The 22084-nt window shown below is 37.6% G+C and overlaps 1 protein-coding gene across 3 annotated transcripts in view; it reads right to left on the bottom strand.

Moving 5' to 3' along the window:
* Positions 1-17420, bottom strand: part of LOC122808128 (carbohydrate sulfotransferase 5-like) — a 116901-nt gene extending 99481 nt beyond the window's left edge. Inside the window, exons 1-2 of one of the 3 annotated variants that reach the window (XM_044079096.1) lie at positions 17311-17402; positions 14135-14206 (exon numbers count right to left, since the gene is read on the bottom strand). The gene's annotated coding sequence lies outside the window, so the exon portion shown is untranslated. Of the gene's footprint in view, positions 1-14134; positions 14207-17310 lie in introns of all 3 variants that reach the window. The other 2 variants (XM_044079095.1, XM_044079097.1) reach the window with 2 other exon arrangements.
* Positions 17421-22084: the final 4664 nt, after the last annotated feature.

Here is a 22084-nt window from a genome sequence, read left to right as displayed (position 1 = left end):
TCAGCATCAAAAACCACCATCGACAGTGGTATTTTTTTTGCATTCTGCTCCCACTGCATCATCATCATTATAATTATGTTGTCAATTTTTTCTCTCCCCTCCACAAAACCATACTGATCCATATTATGTTGGTGATGGCTCAGATTTGCTACAGAAAGAAATAAATATTTCTCTCTAGTTAACCTTTTGGAATAGGTTTAGAATTTAACTTTAGAGTTAGGCAGTTAGTTGGGTTATTCATAGAGTGTGTATCATTTTTCATATCATAGATGTGTATGTCTCTTTACGGTGTTTATAGATATACATAGTTAGATACATAGTTATTAGGATAGTAGTTTAGAATAGGGCTTTATTTCTTTTAACTTCCTGGAGAGTCTGTGTGTTTGGACTCTTAGAAGTCTTGAAAGTGAAGCCTGTTCAGTTTGGATACCAAGGTACCTCTACATTTGGAGACAACAGTTCCTCAGATTAGTCAGTATCCTTCTTTATCCCAGTTCTCCCTGGAGCCAGTGAGTCCTAGACTACATTCACTGATCCTCCAATGGAATTGTGGGCTTGGCCACCCAGAAACCTGACTGAACAAGATGTCAACAGGATGATGAGGGAGGAAGTTCCTTAGAGCACATATTCAGCTTGAGGTTCTCTTGGTACCGTCTTCTTGGAACATAATGAATGTTGGGCCAACTATCCCCCTCCTCCTCTTCCTTATCTGATCTTGGTCTGACCTTCAGACCCAGCTATCTCTGATCTGATCTGTCCCAGAGTGTCTTTGCTGGACACAATAATACAAGTTTCTTATACTCTGACAGTTCCATTCCTCTTTTAGTTCTGATATTTTGGATCAGGAAGAGACTCAGAGCCATAGCATCAGTGCAGTCACTTCATGAGATGGACTGACTCCTAAGTTGTTGGATCCATCTCTTCCTCTTCAATGCCTTGGCTCTTGATAGCTCAATGCAGAGCTTGGCCTCAGGATTGAGACCCTTCTGTTCCAAAGCTTTTTTTTCTGTCTGGTGAAAGGAGGGCTCTGGAAAACTTACCACATCTTCAGCCTTTGTGGGCCTTTGGGTGGGTCTTTTTGATGCTGAGAGAGAAGGTGTATCCACCCAGTTTGGTGACATCTAAACCTCAGCAGAAAATTACTTCTACTTCCAATTTCCCTGTCTGATAAGGACAGTGGTTTCCACAGGCTTCCCAGGCTATGTACTATATAATCTCCCAGTCTGATAGTCTGATTCAGAACCTTCCAATACCCCCACCCCCAAACTGGTTCACAGGAAACAGGCATGCAAGTGGAAGCAGTTGGACTCTTCTTCAGGGTCTTTCACTGAAGACACAGACTTAGATGAAAATGAAGGTGCTGCTAGATCCCTCTCTGAAGATGTCACCTTTGGTGAGATCCTCAAATTGATGAATCAGAGAGGGGAGTGGTCCACCGATAATCCTTCTCCAGATGAGCTTAATTTCCTGGAAGCCTTTGGTTCCAGCCCATCTTCATCCTGGATGGTGCCACCAGTTGACCCACTCATTGATTTGATGGCTTAATGGGCATTGAAGGACCCTGACATGGTGGAACCCATCATCAATAAATCTGATAGGATTTTGGCAGTGCCCAAGGACTAAACACACTGGAGCAAAGGTTCACAGGAGGATTTAATGGAAATCGTGGCAGCCACAAAAAAGGGTCTATTACAGGAAAGTTCCTTGGCCCATCCTCCTAACAGGGAGTCTAGGTATATGGATTCATTTGCTTGGTAAATTGCTTACCCATTGGTAAATATGAACTATAACACAGCAAAAAACATGAACTAACTGTTGCTGTTGTACATATAGAAAAATACATCCTAATCCTTATGTATATTGCACAAAAAAAGTTTAGTGTGTACTGTGACACCATTTGTACCTGAAGCTTACATCATATTGACAGCCTCTTGTTTTCATTTTAATAGTCAGTGCTAGCTCAGTAAACACTGGGTCGACACAGCAATGTGTGGTTTATAGTCTGCTAAAAGGATGCTCCAGTGGCATAATAAGATACTAGACACTTACACTGAGTGTGTTTACTGTTTAGCAGTAGGAGTATGCTCTACTAGACAATATAGGCTGTATCTCTGAAATGCCTTATTTCAGTTATAAAATAACCCCAATAATAACACATAAAGATAAATACAAAGTATAAACAACAGAGGAAATAAAAAATACTGGGAAAAAAAGAAAGAAATAGTCCCTTGCATTAAATTGCTTTTAACGGTATGAGTCATACTGGTTTTCTCATATGCAAAAGGTAGAGGGTTTGAGTCTTACTTTGGGATGAGAAATTTGGCTAGGCTTAAAATGATCCACAAAGGCAGATGACCTAATACTAACCTATGAACTTACATACTCTACACAATTCTTTTGTTACTGCCCAAAACCAACCATGATAGGTATACTAGTCATCAATACAGGAAGTCTGAACTAAAATTATCTTTATTTTAATTATAAAACACATTTTATAAAAGCTCATTGATAATCCTAAATATCAAATCCAATAACTATTTGTATACTGCCTTAGATACACACCTATCCTATTTTATGATACTCTTCAGCTACTTAAACACCAAAGGAAGAAGAAAGGTTTCTAAAGCCATATACAAATCTCTGGCTCAGACACACAGTATAATACTTTGGGCAGCAAAATTTGTTGTTCTGAAAATCTGCAGTAATTGTGATTATTTCAAGATCCTCTCATGGAGACCTCAGTAAGCCTGTTAAGAATACAGAGTACACTGAGGCCTCATTTTTAATTGGACAAAGACATTTTTAATTGATTTTACTTCTTAGTTCACCTAGGCAACAAAATGGGCTGTCATAGAGTATTAAGAAACGTGCTGAATACTTAGCTTTCACCCTTAACTCTACCTCTCAACTGTCCGGATTTTTCCAGAATGCCCAGATTTTCACCTCATAAGTTTGTGTTTTTTTGGTAAATCAGTGAGGATTGAATTCATTAAACAGTGACATTCATTTGTGTTTCAGACTTCATTTCTTCCAGAAAATGCATACTAATACAAACCCTCTTATTTTAGCAACTTTCTAAGTGCACATTTTATAAGAGCAATATTTAAACCTGTCCCTATGTTTGGGCCTTTGACCCCATTATTCTAGACTATGCCCAGATTTCTTGCACTAAGAAGTTGAGAGGTATGCCTTTGAGACATTGCTTTCATGAGAGACAGAGATTTATATTACTTTTTTACAAACCAAAAAGAGACTAGCAATGCTAATTTGGAGGGCGTGGGTGGCTGCCCCCCACACTGGGGATTCAGGGGGGCCTACTCCCATGAAAAATACTTAAATTTCAGTTAGCCAAATGATCATTCATTTAATCATCTGTGAGTCATAATGGAAGGATTTACTGTATCCTTGTTTTAAAATCAAGAATAATATACATTAACATTTTTCTCGGCTTTTCTACATTGATGCCTGTCAAGCAGTGTAGCTGCATTGTTTGATTTCTTTTTCTAAATGTCCTGGCTATCCCTTAAGTAGTTTGTCCATGTATACAAAAGCATTTCACTGACATCAAAATGAAACATTTCCCCCAATATCCATTTAAACAGTTTGTCCATGCATGCACAAGCACTCAGACTTTACCAAAATGAATAATTCCTCACAAAGACAAAATCCAGAATATAGGAAACAATGGCAGGATTATGAGAAAAGCAGTAAGGATGCCTCATAGACAGTGTATGCCAGAGACAAGTTAGTCACCAGATTCCCATTTGTGTCACTTTGGACGAGGGCCAGGCAGGATGGAGGTTGAACTGGATAAAAATCGGACAACATGGGTCTATCGTTAGTGATTATATCACATTATCGAAAGATGAAAATAGCGAATGCTATTTCATCGACCCCAAAACATCTAAACATGAAAATATTGAATATTCAGAACAGCAAATTTTTTCCCATGGAAAAAATTTGCTGCTCTGAAACACATACACACAACACAACCACATCAAACAAACAGCAACCACACACATACACTTAAATTCCTACATTTAATGCTACACTAAACTAAACATACACTACTATCTACCCACTTACCTTAACCCAAACCCTAACCCTAAGGTCTGTCACTATTGCACACTCACCTAACCCGCTCCCTAACCCTAACTTACTTAAACTGCCCCTAACCCTAAAGTCTGTCACTATCGCACACACACCTAACCCGCACCCTAATCCTAACTCACTTAACCCACCACTAACCCTAACGTACAAACAATCGCACACTTACCTGAACCCAACAACCCACCACAGCGCTAAAAATAGCGAAGCCAGAGAAACGGCCAACCAAATTCTTTCCTGAGGAAAAAATTCGCTGTTCTGCAGCTTCGCTATTCTTAGCACTTGCTGAAAAGTGTTTGATATCAGTACATTTGAAGTTTTAATACTTCGATGTTCTGATATAGACCCTATCATTACAGTAAGTACAAAACTTTTGTATCTGATATTATTTATTTTTATTCAGTTCAATTACAGAACAGATTCCCAAGCTGATAGACCTGGGAGGTGTCATGGAAGAACATTCTTGAGGATGATGGAGCCAAGGAGGAATTTAATCTAGACTTTTCATACAGCTTGTAATAAGATACAAAGGTGCAAACTTTGACTAAGTAGCCACTGCACAAATATCAATTGGTAATTCAACTGGCACAGGCTGTTGAAGTGGACATTGCCCTTGTGGAATGAGCTTTAAGTTTAGATTGTAAAGGCAAGCCCTTTTTACTATAAATGAAGGAAATCCATTCAGATAACCATCTAGATGGAATAACCTTAGCTTTGCCCAATTTAGGTTTTGAGAATGCCACAAATAATTGATCTGACTCCTGGATTGTTTGGTCCTATGAAGATAGAACCTAAGCTGGCAATGAGCATTTGGCAAATAGAATATATTTACCTTTGTTTGAGAACCTTGGAAAAAGACTAGTAGTTTTATTGACTGATTTAAATTAGTCACTGATGCCACCTTAGGAAGGAAAGATGCATTAGTTCTTAAAGAAACAATCTTTGTGAAGGACCAGATATGGGGGCTTACAGGAAAGTGCTTGCTTTGCTGAAATCCACTTAGCTGAGTGACTGGCACCAGAAAATTGTTTTCCAAGGGAGAGAAACTTTCAATTGACTAATGCTGCTGGTTCAAAAGGTGGTTGAGTCAATGCATGTAACATAATGGTAACATCCTAAGGAGGTACTGGGTCTCTGATGGGTCTCTGATAGGTGGCTGTAGAAAAAAAGTTCCCTTCAGGAAGGCCTTAGTGGCTCTTACGGAAGCTACAGTGTTGTCATTCTGACCTATGTGAAAATTTGAGATAGCTGACATTTGCACTTTACCAGTGGAATAATTGGAGCCATTGTGGAAAAGTTCTGAATTCAAGAATGGAAGGAATAAGGGGCAGAGAAGGGACCTAAATCCCTTGATACAGCCAAGATGGAAAATCACTTCATCTGCTATGGTAGACTTTAATAATGGACTGTTTTTGAGTGGTAGATATGATCTGAACAAGTGAAGCAGGGAGCTTGGCATCGATGGCTAAAGTCAGAAATGGAAGAACCAAGAGGTCAACTTCATGGCTTTCTGGTCTGGAGTAAGCAGTCCAGACAGGTGTGTTAATAGCTCTGGATAATAGTCCAGCATCCACGGGGATGCACTAGTACAGGGCAAATCAAGAGAAACCACATTTGTCGAGGCCAGAAAAGGGCAATGAGGATTACTTTGGCCTTGCACTTTCTTGCCTTCTGAATGAACTTATCAAGGGCAACAGGGGAAAGGCATAGAAGAGACCTGTGGGGCCAATTGTGGAGTACAGCATGGAGTACAGCATCCCTCTGAGTGTTCCTGCAGAAGGATCATGGCAAAGTAACTGCTGAACCTGTTAAGGTAGGATGCAAGCAGGTTGCAGCAAGGTTAGCCCTAGTGACTGAAAATCAAAGTTGTCAAAGTTAGACTAAGAAGCCACACACGAGGCATTAAAATAGTTCTGCTCAATTTGCCACCCAATACATTGTATGACCCCCAGGATATGTATTTATCTTAGAAAGCAGTGACAAGACATTGCCAATTACCCAATTCTTGAAATGGGGGATAGGAGTGTGTTCCTCCCTGTTTCTTGATGTACCAAACTGACATGTTGTCAGTCTGTACAGATACCACATCCCTGAAGAAGGCATCCTTAAATGCCTACAATGCTAGTAGGACTGCCTCATCACTGGGACATTGATGTGAAGGTTGACCTCTCCATGTGACCAAGTACCTTAGACAGTGTTCTCTTAGAAATGTCCCCCAACCCCACCATAGAAGAGATGTGTTAGTGGTCACTACAGCCACAGGGGAATCCATAAGGAATGGATGTCCTTCTGTCACTGAAGGAGACATTATCCACCACGATATGTGTTGACTGCAAATTTGAGTAAGTCAAATTTTGGAATTAAGTGGATGATATATTTGGGACCATTGCACTGCTAAGTTCCACTGAAACATTCTTGCAAAATCTGGCTAATGGTGCTGTGAGTATTGTAGATGACATTAGTCCCAGCAGACAGAGAATTAGTCTCACTGAAGTAGAAGGATAATGGAGAACCTGAGTGGGGGTGAGGTGCAGAGATAGAATGCTGGAGTGGGAAAGTCTAGCAATCTGTATACTTGAATCCAGGTGGTATCTAATAAATTCAATTTGTTGAGTAGGCGTAAGATGACTTTTGCTTAGATTGACTGTGATCCCTAGGTCTTGCATCAGGTGGAGAAAAAGGTTGCAGTGGTTTGATAACAAGTAGTTGGAGATAGTGGCTAGGAGCCAATTATCAAGGTATGAGAACACATGTATCCCTAACAGGAGAAGATGAGCTTCCCCCCACTGCAACCATCTTGTTGAACACCCTGGGGGCTGTGGTGAGGCTGAAAGGCAGGACTCTGAATTAGTAATGATTGGCTCATACCCAGAAATGGAGAAATCTCCTCAAATGCTTTTCTATCTTCACATGATAGTAGGTGTCCTTGAGATCTGTGGAGCACATCCAGTTGTCCTTCCTCAGTAGAGGAAAAGTGGACTGAAGTGTGACCATCTGAAATTTTGTCTATCTGACATACTGAATTAAATAACTCTGACCCAACATGGATCTAACAACCCCTGTTTTCTTGGGTACTTAGAAGAACCTCAAGTAGATTTTTGGACTCTAACTGGTCTTTGGAGACTGGTTGTATGACTTTCTACCAGTATGAAAATTTCTGCTGCTGTGAGTTCTCATTGACTGGGTGTAACATTGGGAACTTTCTTCTTCTTCTTTATAGGAGGAAGGGAAATTTTTATGGAGTAGCCTCTGGAAATTATATTTAGCACCCAAGAATCCAAAGCTATGCTTTGCTAGGCTTATGGGTGCAAAGGTGAATGGCTCATGACTGCCTCCAGAGTGCAGTAGTCAGGCAACCTTTTGGGGTTGCAGAAAGGACTTCTGGGTAAGGGGACCATGAAAGCCCTGATTATGAGGTCTGCATCTGCCTCTAGGGCAAAGTCTATTATAGTTGCCTCTTCATCTGCCACAAGAAGGTCTTTCACAGGAACATCTTGCTAAGAGCTCTGTGACTTTTGGAACCACATCTTTTCAGCCGGCTGATTCCCATAATTGGTTCTATGGTCAGTGAAAAAGCAGATCTGCACTACAGATACAGAGTCTTGTCAACTTGTTGACTCCTGGTCAGGGTTTCTTTCACTTTTGATCCAGATATGGTGGATCTGTCAAAAGTGAAATCAACAAAGGAAGTCTTAAAGCCTTCTCTTTCTGTAAAAATCACACAGATGCATCCAGATGTGCTGATGAATGGTAATGCCAGTGCTTGCTGCTCTGGTCATGTCATTGGCTGCTTTAGAAAACAGTCACATGGCTACTTTGGAAGAAGACTAGAGTGTATAATGCTGGGAGTCCACTGTCTTCTGAACTACTACAGGCAGATTACCTGAGCGAGACTTTGAAATCCCCTTGGTCAGGTTTCTCTGAAATTTGGTAATATGGGCTAGAAAATTCAGCATTCTATGTGCAAATGTTGCTGACATATACACAATTTCCCAAATAAATAGCTAATTCCTCACAAAGATCCCTTCAGACATTTGTTCAGATATGCACAAATGCCAAAATGAAACATTTCTCCCAAAAGAGGGCCTTCAGCTGTCTGTCCAAGTTTGCACATGTACCAAAGTGAATCAATCTGATGTTGTCATTTTCATTCATTCCTCAACTGATGGGTATCTGATCCAACTTCAGATCAGGGTTGACCACATTCACCTAGACTCTCAGATCTGACTCTTGAGCTCCTCCCTTTACCCCTAATGTCTCAGGACTGTGTACTACCTAAGATCTCAGTTGCCACTTCTTCACTTCAGACATTTAGCACACTACCTCAAACTTACAGAGTTTTTTCATAGGTTATCTGTGAGCAAAATTAGAAATTCTTCATAATTTTTTCTCCTTTCTCCTTTCACCCTTCCTCCCTTTATAGTTTGTGGGTTTTCTGTGTTAGGTGTTAGTGTTTCTCTTTCTTACCCTTTTTTCTAGGGTACTGCTTACTATTTTTGATATTCTTCTCCTTTCTTTCTTCTTTTTCTTCATACCTGTTCACAGGGTGATTCATGTACACCATTGCTGGTATTTGTCCTTTCTGTATTTTCTGTACCTTCAAAAAAAAATTGTTTCTCTTTTTCGTCTGTTGACATGGCTGAAACAACTATGGGTTTAAAAAGTGTACTTCCTGGGGGCATTAGATACCCAATTCTGATGCCCACAGGGAGTGTGTGTACTGTTTAGAAGTGGCCCACCTAGAACGTCTTGTCAGATTTTTGAGGTCTTCAAATCTTGGGCTTTGAGTGATTGCTGGAATAAGCTGGTCTTAAAAGGGCTGCTCCTCCTTCTTCTTCCTCCTCTTCTGCTTCTGTTTCAGGGGTTCAAAACACCACCAGCAAACAAGAATCCTTTTCAGAGTCCAGGGAGTAGAGGAAAAAGTTTGCCTACCCATTCTCCAAAACCTGCTTCAGCCTCAAAGCTTCCAACCAAAATAGTGAAAAGATCAGATCAGTCACCTTTGGATCCAACTGTGGGGGCACTGAAATCTCCCAAAAGCCATAGTCTTTGTTTTTCACCACAGCCTATTTCGCCATGGCTCCAATCTCCTTTCTTACAGGAGACACCAAAGTAGATGTCATGTTCCCCTTCCACATTGTCCTCTGTCAAGTCCTCCCGAAGACTATCTGAAGCAAATGTGGATAAGATGATGTGAAAGTATCTCAGGACTCATATTCAGATGGGGGTTTTGTCTGCTCCACCTCCCATCAGATCCGTGAGCCACCAACCTGTTTTTGACCTGATTGTTTCTCCGCCTCTAATCTGTCCATGGATTTTGGAGCCCTTGTATCTGAAAATCCCAAAATTCAATGCATCGGATCTGAAGATAGCTAGGTCTTTGACTCCAGTTGTGTCCATGATTCATTTGGTGGCCTAGAGCAGGATGAGTCTTGGAGACAAAGCTTTGGCACCAGACCCTGGGATGGGTTCTACTTTTAGGTTGTTGGAGCCATCCTTTCCATCAATGCTTTGGCATTAGATGGCTTGAGTTCAACTCCTTCCTTATGGTAGGATCACAGGCCAAGTCAAGGGTAATCGGCACCAGTGAGCCAACTTCATCTTCTCCTGGTCTTTCTGCCTTTGAGGTGGTGGAGAGGGCTTTGTCTCATCTGAGAGTTCAAGCTTCCAGACAGTTCTCCTACAGAAACTTTCCCTCTCTTCCAATACCTCTCCAGATCATCCCACTAAGTCCCCTGGAAGAGGTCATGCAAAAGGAGGCACATATATTTCTCTCAAAAATCTTTAACTGAAGACACTGACTTCGATAAAGAAGAGGGGTCCCCAAAGTCTCCACCAGAAGACATTTCCTTTGGAGCCACAGTGAAAACTCTAGCTTGGCTAGGTTTTTCTTGTAGTTTTTACTAATTGCTTTGTCTGTGTGACCTTTTTACTTTTTCATTTAGTTGTTAGTCGGGATATTTTGCAGACACCTTAATGGTTATGGACATCAGCTCGGTTTAATGACCCTGTGTTTCTAGAGTATAGCCAAACAGTCCACTTATGCTATGCTGATGAGGTCATAAGAAGGGCAAAATGTGCACGTCCACAGCTAATGGTCTTTGGCTTTGTTGGGCTGAATTTGTCCAAAAGGACTTAAAAAAAGTCATGGACATTCAGAAGACATATAGCTCAAACACTTGATGTCTTTAAGGGTTCATTTGCATGTATCCCATGTGCCTCTGTTACAGGAGGTTTAAGGTGTCACACAGTAAAAACTCTAGCACTTCCACAGGATCTTCATAGATATTTCTTTAAAATATATATATATATATATATATATATATATATATATATATATATATTTTTTTTTGGTAGCATTTCAATTCTTTTTGCCTTTTTTCCTAATTCTCTATAATACTTTTTTGGGTCATCAATAAATTGCTTATTTTGTACTTTTCCTTTATATTTATCTGCATATATTCTGATTTTTTTCTGTCTGTGCTGATATTTTTAGTTTATTATTTGCAATAGTGCACAATAGATACTGATCTGTTTGAAACTGCGCATTGCTTTTATTACATGTTTCTGAGTATTTTTTGTTGGCCTGTTCCTTCTTCTATACTCCTTTGACAGTGAGACTTCTTGTCTTAATTGCTTTATAATTTTCTCTATTTCATACCTCCATGATGGCATTTGATTTCTTTCACCTTCCTTTCCCTTACTGCCCTACGGTAAGACTTTATTAATTTAGCTGCACAGTTTTATACCCAATTTACTTATGTTATATCACATGAATCTCTATGGACAATCCAAATTAATGTGTTCTTTTGTTTTATTAAACTTTTAACTTTTGGGGTTTTATTGATTTTCTGTAGTCTATTCATTTTGTTGACCTTAATATGTCTGTCCATCTCTATTAGATCAAGAAACTCTTCTCTTAGATCATTGTCTTCTAAATCTGGGGCACATTCTTTGTTCTCTATTTCCTGCGGGCTTCTACAGAAAGTTCCAGAGCATCTTCCTGTGCTAGATTCTCTTCAGTTTCATCCTGTGTCATCCATTGATCTTTCATATGGGAACTCCCTGGCCTTCATTCCACAGCATTGACTGAGACAGAGTTTCCACAGTTTCCTGTTCCTTCCCTTCTTTGCAACTCCAGCTGAACTTTTGTTCTGATTCATTTAGAAGGTTCCAAAGTATCTTCATATGGCAACTGATCAGATGTTTCCTGCTCCACTGGTTTCTCCTTAATTTGGGGATTTGTTGCTCTATCCTGCTGTGATGTTAACAGGGTTAGATTTTCAGCACTAAATCCTTCACTTCGCAGGTAATCCATAACTTCAGTTTCAATTTCTTTAACTTCTCCATTACTAATTCTCTTTTCTACTTTTCCTCTTTGTTTTCTTATTTTTTGCATTGTAATTTTTTTATCCAGATACCGTTGCTTATATTTCTCTTCAAATACCTTTGGTGCTACTCTCTTTGTATTGATTAGTTTTGCTTTCTTCTTTGCATAAATCCATCAATCCACAACCCCTTTTTCCATTTTTGCACAGGGTGTCACTTCAGCAGTAACAGTTATCTAGAGTCAAGGTTTACACCACTCTTTGAAGGCGTTTGCCGAAGCGCTAGAGGTGCAATAAACAGGTGTTTTACGTGGATTCTTCGTCTGTGGTCTTCAGTTTTATTTTTGCTTTTTGGCTTGTATTAGCCCATAGTATTACCCTGGCATCCTGCCACCTGACCTTAGTTCTCAGTGACTCTGCCAAGTAGAGCCACTGGAGTGATCCCCGGGGTGAATTTTCGGGTCTATATTATATATTTGAAGTTTCAAAACTTCAAATCCCATATGTTCGACAACATATAATCGAAGTTTGAAACTTTGAATATATAATAAAACATAACAAAAATATAGTAAAACTTTTACCTTAATGCTTTGAGCAGGGGGACAAGCCCCCCTGCATTCCCCAAACCCCCCCCTACTTAAATATACCAACTCTGAGATCGCACTTCAGTGCAGAAAATGGAAATTCTCCCATTCTGCGCTGTACGGCACCATTACATTTATCCTTTGAACTTTTCAAAGTTCGATCATATGGTGTCGACCATATGACATTCGAACTTTGAAAAGTTCGTTCATGTAACAATAACCCAAATTTTCTATTTCCCATCCGCTCATCAAGATTTCTCTTGAAGAGGGCCAGTGAGATGCTCTGTTTGACATGTATGGGAAGTCTATTCCATAGCATGGACAATCTCTGGGTTATGAACCTGTTCCTCGAGCTTGTTCTGTTGATTGTAGTAATGAGGTTGAGGTCTCTGGAGCCTGTAGTGTGGAGGCTTCACTTTTACTGTTTTAAATTTTCCATATTTTTTCTACTCATTATGGATTTTGGGGCATGACTAAAAATAAATTTAAATAGTTCAGAGAAAAAAATAAACAAGCCTCAGTAGCTTGTCTCTTATTTCTGCTATTAATTAAAATAAAATAACCTATACAGTAATTTTGAATAATGAGGTGACTAGGTACATGAAATATATGTCAAGTATATTTTCCTGATGTAATGTCAGACCAAGAATTTGCACTTCAAGAAAGAAATCATCCTGACAAAATAATCACTAAATGGCATGCTTCCTGCAGTAGAAACAGTACTGTTTACATTGTAAGAGGTTATTTCATATGCCAATTTATTTACCGAATTTCTTTTTACATTTGGGTCAGAAGATTTGAATGAATCACTTCAAGCTTAATTTATCTGATTGCAACATTATGCATCAGTGCTGACTCAGCAAGGTTTCATTTTTATACATAATTATGTGGGGAAAGCCATTCAAGGTCATTTTCATGCTTTTGTGAATTTTTATTTTCTTTTACTAATGGCTTAACGTGGAAGTCAAGAGAAAAAGGAACATTTAAGATGTATGAAACCATTTCCAGCACAATATGCATTCTTTGGGCCAGCCTGAACCTACTAATGAAAACATTTTATGATAGTCCCTAGGAATGGCAACATCAGACCTAAGCTGGAATTCTTAGATGAACTGGAGAGACAGAGAGAGAGAGAGAGAGAGAGATCCAAGTGACTGCAAACACAGCTACAGTCACACATCGTGTTGGCTCCATGATGATGTAAAACTTGTTATGTTTATAGACTGTCAATACTTTGCACGTAGCAGACGACAAGACAACTTTCACCAAGGCGCAATGTGTGTGTGTGTTTACTTATGCATATTATATATATATATATATATATATATATATATATATATATATATATACAGACACACACACACACACACACACACACACACACACACACACACACACACACACATATATATGATTTGACATTTACAGTATTATAAATTAATTAATCTAGCTCATCATTAACACGTTATAGTTCTGTTGATAAATATGTGGCTGGGGTAAACTGCATATCTGTCTAAGCCTAATGCCCTGCGGAGCTCCTCAAGGCTCTCAGCAATGGGACCAATCTTATTTTGTCTGTTTGGTAATACAATTACTGGAAGATAATTTGGTTAGTAAAATACATCAAATGACTGCAAAATTGGAATTATAATAGCCTCCACTAAGTATTCAAAAACATTTCGATATAGCTTTAATGAAATCAATTCATGCTGAAATCAATAGTTTTGCTTTCATTGCCACTAAATGTAGTATTGTCATATTTGATAAAGAAATAAAATAACAATGTGATATAAACTTTAATTGTCAAACTAATGCCTTCACCTAAGCTCAAATCTAATAACTCTTTTGACACTGCTAATGAATTTAATTCTTCATTAAAGTGAATTAAATCTTCATTGAATTTAACCTCATTAACTTCATTAAATCTGTCTCTTCCTTATTTGACATCACTGCACAAAACAATGGCATGAGCACATTGCAAACTCTGATATCTCCCTGTACTCCGTCTCTATATCCAGTCCTCACTGCTATAATCAAATACTAAAACCTACCTCCCTAGCACCAGACAGTCCACTTGACAAGTATCTAAAAATGGCAGCAGAGGCCATAGTTTACCTTTAGAATGTTGCTGTATTCTGCAGCTTAAAACCAAGTCACTTGATACAGTGTGGAGAAGTTCAGAAACCACTAAAGAAAACAGAGGTGGAGAAAACATGACGTCTATTGACAGACTACAGAAGCTGTACATGTTCTCTGCTTCTTTCAGACTACTGGGAAACTTTGTTTACCATATAAAGCTATGACTAAGTTGATTCATTCTGAAAACTTACATATAGAAGGCTCAAAAATGGAGCCTTTAAAATGTCCTGTAATGTACTACTTAAAGTTAATATAAACAGATAACACTGACTAGATTATTTTTTCTTTGAGTGCCAAAACTTCACCTTAAATTATATGGTGTAGGCTATATGCAGAACCCAAGTTACTCTCAAAGTACAAAAGTGATAAAATTAGTGCTGTAGCTGTCTTGCATGATATGAAATATTTAATAGATTTTTTTTCAAATGCTACTACCTCATGTTTTCCCGGCTTGGTTACAACAAAGTCTTTAGAAAACTACTAGACTAAGTATGATTTTCCATGTCTTGCCTAAAGTTTAAATTAATAGTGTTGAAATGCACCGTTTTATCAATCTATTGTCCGACTGCATTACAGAAAACAAAATGTTACAATTGCTAATGAAAGGTCATGTGTTTGGACAACTATCATAACAGTCAGAATATTTCTGGTGACACATAGCTTTGCTGTGGAGTTCTTCAGCAAAGGTTTTTATTTTTCTCCAGTTTAAAAATGAAATGGTGCTCTAATGTAGCCTTGCTCATTTAAATGATGCTTAAGTTTCCAAAATGCAGTTTTAGGATGTGAAAATCATGCCACAAAATAAACCATACTGCTGGGAATTATATATAAAAAGTTATTAGATTTGCAGCAACATTTGTGACCCATTTCTCTCAGAAACTCATCTGGTTGTGAATTCTATTCATTTTTTTTTTCATTTCTGTTGGGACAAGGTTTGTATAGCAGCCTGAGCACTGGTGGAACTTAATGCAAAGACAACAGGATAGCATGTTCCCTCTCCGTGGGAAGGAAGAAAACTCTAAAAATGTCTGTATTTTAAAAAAGCTAGACAACTAGTTACACTTGCACATTTAGCTTAGCAGTGTGTTCTGTGCAAAGCCACAGATGTATCATTGTCAGCACTGCAAGTGTATATTTAAGCTCAAGTCTGTAGTTCTTCAGTACTTCACACATTATAATGAAATTCCTGACTGAAATGCAGTATGGAGATGCTGCTTTGATAAGCATCTCAGGGGGCATGATGTGCCTATTTCAGTGTTTTTTGAAGAGATATTTAAAGGCTACTGACTTTAGGACCTTTCATTTTCACACTTTGAGATGGGAAGTGAAATGGATTTCATTACATTATACATGAAGAAAATCTTAGGTGCATTCCCCATATAATTTGTTTTATCCAGTGATCCTGTTAAAGATTTACACACCAGTTATTGTATAAAATGTATGTGGTGGATCTTGATTAATGATAATCTATTAAAATTTTTCAGTGTGAGACTGAAAAGAAAGTTCTTAGTCTGTTAGATGTTACCCTGTGTTACATTTTGTTATGTTTTTATGTTGTTGTATCTTTCGGCTTTTCCCGGTTAGGGGTCGCCACAGCGGAACTCTGGTCCGCTAGTGATTGGCAGTAGATTTTTACGTGCTGAGTTGTCGGCCCTGATGTACAACGTTCAATGAAGGTACGCCCATTCACGCATGTCTCCACACAGAAGACACTTTAGCTGAGAATCGAACAGGACAACGTCTTACTTTGAGGCGACAACGCTACCGCAGCACCGCTATATGCTTCTGGAATATCTCTGAATCTAGGTAGATGCTTTGTTTTACTGGGTTCCATTATTATTAATTATCATGGGAGAAGATGGGGACTGTGCTGAAACAGAAAAAGGAACCTGCTCACAGCTTGCAGGAAAGCACTTTTCTTATACATACATGTTCATGCTATGAAATTTTGAAATAATGCTGGTATTCTTGGAATGTTTAAAACAAGATAACTGATCTTATCATTAATAACCGCACTAAAACTCAAGTGAGTTTATTCTGCAGTATGTAAAGGTATTTTCCGACTACGTAAATGCAGAAACAAAACAAAAAAGGTTATCCATGACAACAACATGCCTGGTGTCTATTGGTAGTCCTTGGGAGCTAATAATCTGATCTTCCTAAAGACAAGCTATTTTTTTGCTCCTTAATAAAAAAAGTGGCAATTATTTAATACAATAACATTCACTATGTTTTGTAAGTGAAGTTATTCACGAATAAAAGTGTTTAAGGATCTAATTTTAAAGATACACTTTCCTCTATTTTTATTCAGATATGTTTCTACACGTAAGCCTAATATGTCTGGTTTGCCCATCTTTGTTTTATTGCAGGGAAAACAGCTTTTCACAAAGGGACACATTTAAAGCTGTTTGAGCATATTATAGCCCAAGGTGATGTTTGAATAAGCCATGGCTGAGAGTAAATTGCTCTTGAGCAATGAACTGAATTACCTACAAATACAGCATTGAACTGCAGACATCTGTTATAATTGTACTGATATCAGAGATCATACAGGGAGGTAGCTTTTCCAGTCTGCTAGCATGTATTTTCTTTTACTGACCATAGTACCTTTCTGAATGTTTTCTTTGTGTTTAATTCTTATTAGAGGCTTGAAAACAAACACCAAATATATAGCACAACTATTTGTGCTCTTTAGCTGGAGAAGAAAGTAGAAATATATATTTTGCAGTTTTTCCTCCATGCATTTCACTGAGCAAAATTAAGATGCAAGACTAATAACTATACCTGTTATGAGCAAACTAGTTCCCTTTACCTCAAAACAAAACTAAAACGCAAAACAAGGTCAGATTCAGAGAAAGAAGAACTTTCAGTGTTCTCATTTCAACTGCATGCATTTATTTCTGATACTGACAATAGAGCATTTGATGAGAGAAATACTGACACAGAAACATGAATTTAAGCCATAAAAGAAAGAAAACTAGTTTATACATTGCTAGGTAATTAGTTTATGCTTCAATGATTGACTTCTAGCTGCTGGTAATGGGTGCATTATTGGCAGCTTTAAAACCATGGTAAGCAAGAAATAAATTTAGTATTAGTTCACATTACAGTGAAGTAATATATAAGCTAGTATTGTATGATTCAAACCTTACCTGTCCAAGTTGTGCACACCTCTAAAAGACTTGTTTGGCAGAGCTCTCTGACATATTCCTTGCACAAACACAGCTTATTTAACAATACTCTCCAACCAGTGAATGCAACATTTTTAGGGTGGAGTGTTTTTTTATACAGAGGAGGTGGACTGATGCAGCAGTCAATACAAGTACATGTTTTCACACACAGGGACATGGCAAATAGTAAACTGTGGTTTTAAAGATGTTCTTAAAATGTCTTTTTTTTAAAAAGCAACATCTTTATTGAATTATCACTTATGACACAGGTAATCAGACGTTCATATGAACGAAAACCATCTATATTGCCATTTTCAGTTGCAAATATTATTCTTCACTTACAGTCTTCGACACAGTCACTTTCAGTCAAACATTACATAAATCAGTCAACTTCTGCCTTCCCTTAAACTTCATTCCTCTTCCAAAACATTATTCTGCATGCATTGTTCTCACAATTTCCATTTTTCTATGTAATTTGCCTCTTACCCCTTTCTAAAGGTCTTACTTCCAGTTCTTTTATCTCTGGTACTATATTCACTAATTTTAGTATGCTTGGTTTAGATTCTGATTTCCAATTTCTAGCAACTGCTTTTTTGGAAGCCACCAGAATTAAACTTCATCAAAGCCTTGTTATGTCAAGGCAATTCCAATTCTGTATCACAGCTTAAAAACTAATTTCCTTAGTTACACCAATATGCTGATCCAGTATTTATAACAGAGTAGTCTGCAGGTAATTTGTAAGGTCTGTCAACTCATTACAGTCCCAACATATATTCCCAATTACCTCTTTCTTTCCCATCACTCCTCCAAAATTTGTAATCTACTTGAAAAATTCTTTGGAGTCTGATTGAAATATAGAAATGCCCATGGAAACACTTCCAAATAAAGATCCTAAATCTTCAAGACTTTGTTGCATATTTGGTAGCCATATGTATATTCTCAAATTGTTTCTTTGTGAATTGCTTGTCCAATCTTTTTCTTCCCAATCCTTTCTAACCTCTTCTGATTGATTCCCATAGTTATCATGCAATATTTTATATGCCCTATTAATTATCCATTTTTTAACAGCAACTTCTGTTATAGATTCTACTAAAAATTCTACCAGTGCCAGTCTTTCACTTAGGATACCCTATTCCTTTATATTTGCTTATACTATATCAGTCCTTGATAGGGAAGGAAATCTCTAGCCTGCAGTCCAAATGAATTCTTGGCCTCTTCCCATCCTATTACTTTCCCTGTCTAATTATTTGTGCCCAATACCTTGGTTCCTTTGCCAGTTTTCTCCAGTAAATTCCAGCCTCCTCTTGCCTATTCATTATACCCCAAATTGCAGTCACCCCTACCAGTAGAATCTCATTTCTTCATTCCTGTTTTGGCTAGTTTTTAGAATACTTTCTGCTACTTTGTGAATATAATATTCCATAAGGTTATTGTTTTCTTCTTTAAAAATCTGCATCCAAAATCCCAGTCTCTCATTACTTGAGCTTCCCTCCATTTCATCATCATCTCTTTCACTCTGAATTTCTGATTGTGCTATGCTATGTATAGGAGTGTGTAGCTCTGAAATGCTCCTTTAAATCTGGTATTCCCAAACTGCCATGTTCTGTTGGAAAGATTACTTATCTGAATAGACTCTTACTCTACCCTCCTTACAGATAAAATCCTTCAACTCATTATTAATTGCTATCCACAACTTCTCCTCTGGTTGATAAAAATATGCCTGATGTCTGTATAAAACTAAAGGAAAACAAAACATTTTCACCACTTGTTTCTTGCTATCCATATCCATAAAACAGAGCTTCCAATTTCTTAGTTTTTGCATTATTTTTTGTTTGATCTTTCCCACATATCCTTAACTGCCATGACAAAATCCTTTCTAAGTCATACTCCTAAGTACTTAATTTTATCATGTCCCCATAAGTATGAGTATTGCTGAATAAATGTGTGTGTGGGTACATAGTATACAGCTATTACCTGTCTTATGTTCATTAATTTTATATCCCCAAAACATGTAAATCTGTCTCAGAATGTTCCACAACACAGAAATGTCCTTTTTTGGCTTTATCAGGTACAAAAACAAACTTTTCTTAATTATCTTACCAATTATTTCCTTGGTTTTCTGAGTCCCTTATTTTGTTTGCAAATGGTATTAAATATAACACTAATAACAAAGGGGGGAACACCCCTGACTGGTTCCTCTACTCAAAAACAGAACTTGATTGAGAGGAACCCTCCACATTCATTTTCACCTTTGACCCCTCATACATCCTCCTAATTGACCTTATTATTTTATCAGGGAATATAACTGCTTCTATTTGCCTTACTCATAAAATTCCAGCTTACTCTGCACTGCATCAAGACCCACCAACAGCAAGTTTTATTTCCTTACATTCTGCCTCCCTCTGTATTATTGTTCTATTAATGTTGTCAAATGTTTGCCTGCACTCCATAAAACACATTGATCCATATTTATCAATTTTAGCATCACCTTTGCCATTATTATTTTTTTAATGCTAAGTGAAACAATTTGTGGCTCAATTGATAGGGTAACATGAGGATCAAAATTGTAAGTACTGGAACTTCCAAGATGGATGTACATTGAGTAACAGCTTAACTGCAACTCTCCGAGAGTGAAAACAGAAACTCAGAAGAGGGAGAGATACAGAAATCAAATTTCTGTATAAATTTCAGTAACTGATTAGTAAGTGCACTGCCTGGATGCCAGCAAAAAAGAAATTCAGAGAACCTGAAAAAAATCAACCACAAAAGATAAGGAAAAACACTGACTGGGAAGAATTCTGCAGCTGCTCAGCAAGAAGCAGTGCAAGCTCCAGCTTTGGTGCAAGACATGACTTCCAGTAACCTAGAGGAAAGGTAAGTCAAATGAACTCAGAGCTGAATAAAATAAATGAAACACATAAAGAGTACAGCAACTCAAATAACAAAAGGCTGGAAAAAATGGAAGAATCTTAAAAAAGATAGATTAAGTAATAAAACTGAAAAAAAACAGAGGTCTAAATGAAGAAAAGGCTGGCTGAATATGAGACTGTTCAAGAAGAGATGTTTGAAAAACTAAAAATAAAAAAGAGGACAGCGCACACAGGGAAAACCTAAGATTTTCTGCTGTACCACCAAAGCTGGAAGGAACAAACTGTATTAATTTTTTGAAAACACAAATAAGGAACTGGACTGGAATTCCACAGTAGGAGTTATTTGAAAGGGCATATTGTGTATATGCTCTAAACCTGACAATGAGAAAGCAACCTAGACCTTTAAGAATAAAGATGCAATCCTACCAGTAGAAGGAGTTGATTGTGACAAAACGTATTTAGAAGGACAAAGTACTAAAAGTGGGAGATAGTAGATGTGGAAAATGATTACTCACTATACAACAGGCAGAACAGGAGTAAATTTATTTCACTAATCACAGAATGTCAAGAAGCAGGCATGAGAATCAAACTGCTGTACCTATCTATCTTCAGAATATTCTTTCTTGGAGGGACAACATTTTTGTTTGATGCAGAACATGCTAAGGAGGAAATATAAAAGTTTGTCCAACAAAAAGTGATCTGTGAAACAGAAGGAGCTTTTGCTTCTTGATTTTCTAGTAATAAAGACCACATAGAGACTATGCTATTGAAACATTCTCCAGTATGTCAATGAAAAATGCTTGAGAGATAGAAAAATGCACAAGAGTTGACTAGAAGAACTGAGAATACATTGGAAAGGAAGTGGACACTGGATTTGGGAGATGGATATAAACACGAATAAAAGTATCAACTCAGAAATTAACAAATGTGAGATTGCAAAGCAATAATTATATTTGTAAATGTGACATAACAAGAAAACCTGGACATATTGGAATTTTTGGGACTCTAAAGCATATGCCCTACTTCATGTCATTAATGTTTGGAGGAACAACTTAGGAGAGGGGAAGAGGAAGAAATAATTAACTATAAGCAAAACAAGCTCTTGTTCTTAACAGTAATATTTTTATAATGCTCAACATCTGCTTGCTATAAAGTTTTCTCAGTTATTTTCAAATGTAATGGGAATACTGAAGTAAACAGGTGTTCCTGTCCCCCCTCTTCTATTCTCTTTCTTGTTGTTCAGTTTTAAGTAATGTAGGCACTGCAATGTAAAAAAAAAAAAGAAGAAGAAGAAGAAGAAGGAATGTCTGGTCAAAAGAGCATGATACAAGAAAAATAATGTGTGTTTTTTTCATTTTTGCATAAGAAAATGACTGGATCAAGGCCCTTGGCTTGATCTAGTAACAAGTTTTAAGAGAAAGCAAATAAATAAAAAAGAACATTGCAAGTATTTTTTTTATTTAATAAAGCTGAGTAGATTTTACTCCATGGATTCAAAGTGTTTTTCTCCTTCCCTGTACCAGTTTTTCTGAGTTGTTCTGGTTTGGAGTGATACAGGCACTGTTTCTTCTTCTTTTTATAAGACAAAACAAGACAGCACTTAGCAGAAGCACAAGATGTACCATGCATCATATCATGGATAACCTTTGTTTTAGATTAACCCAAGTATGTGTGTGTGGTTGTCAGTTTGGCACAATTCTTCCTATTCGGTGGGTAAAACTTCAATATTTGAAAATGTACACCATTTAGTTTGTTAATATTAAGTTAATATACTTTTGAGGTGTATTGAGGGTGTATTTGTATTTTTGTTTGAGGGCATTCAACAAAACAAAACCTTTGTAAGATGTGACACAGACCCAAATGGATATGATAAGAAACAACTGTAT

The sequence above is a fragment of the Protopterus annectens genome, chromosome 8.part0, assembly GCF_019279795.1.
Source record: "Protopterus annectens isolate FY-2018-M chromosome 8.part0, PAN1.0, whole genome shotgun sequence".
NCBI classification, from domain to species: Eukaryota; Metazoa; Chordata; order Ceratodontiformes; family Protopteridae; genus Protopterus; species Protopterus annectens.
The sequence above is the reverse complement of the archived record's forward strand: the minus strand, read 5'-3'. Positions and strand labels throughout refer to the sequence as shown.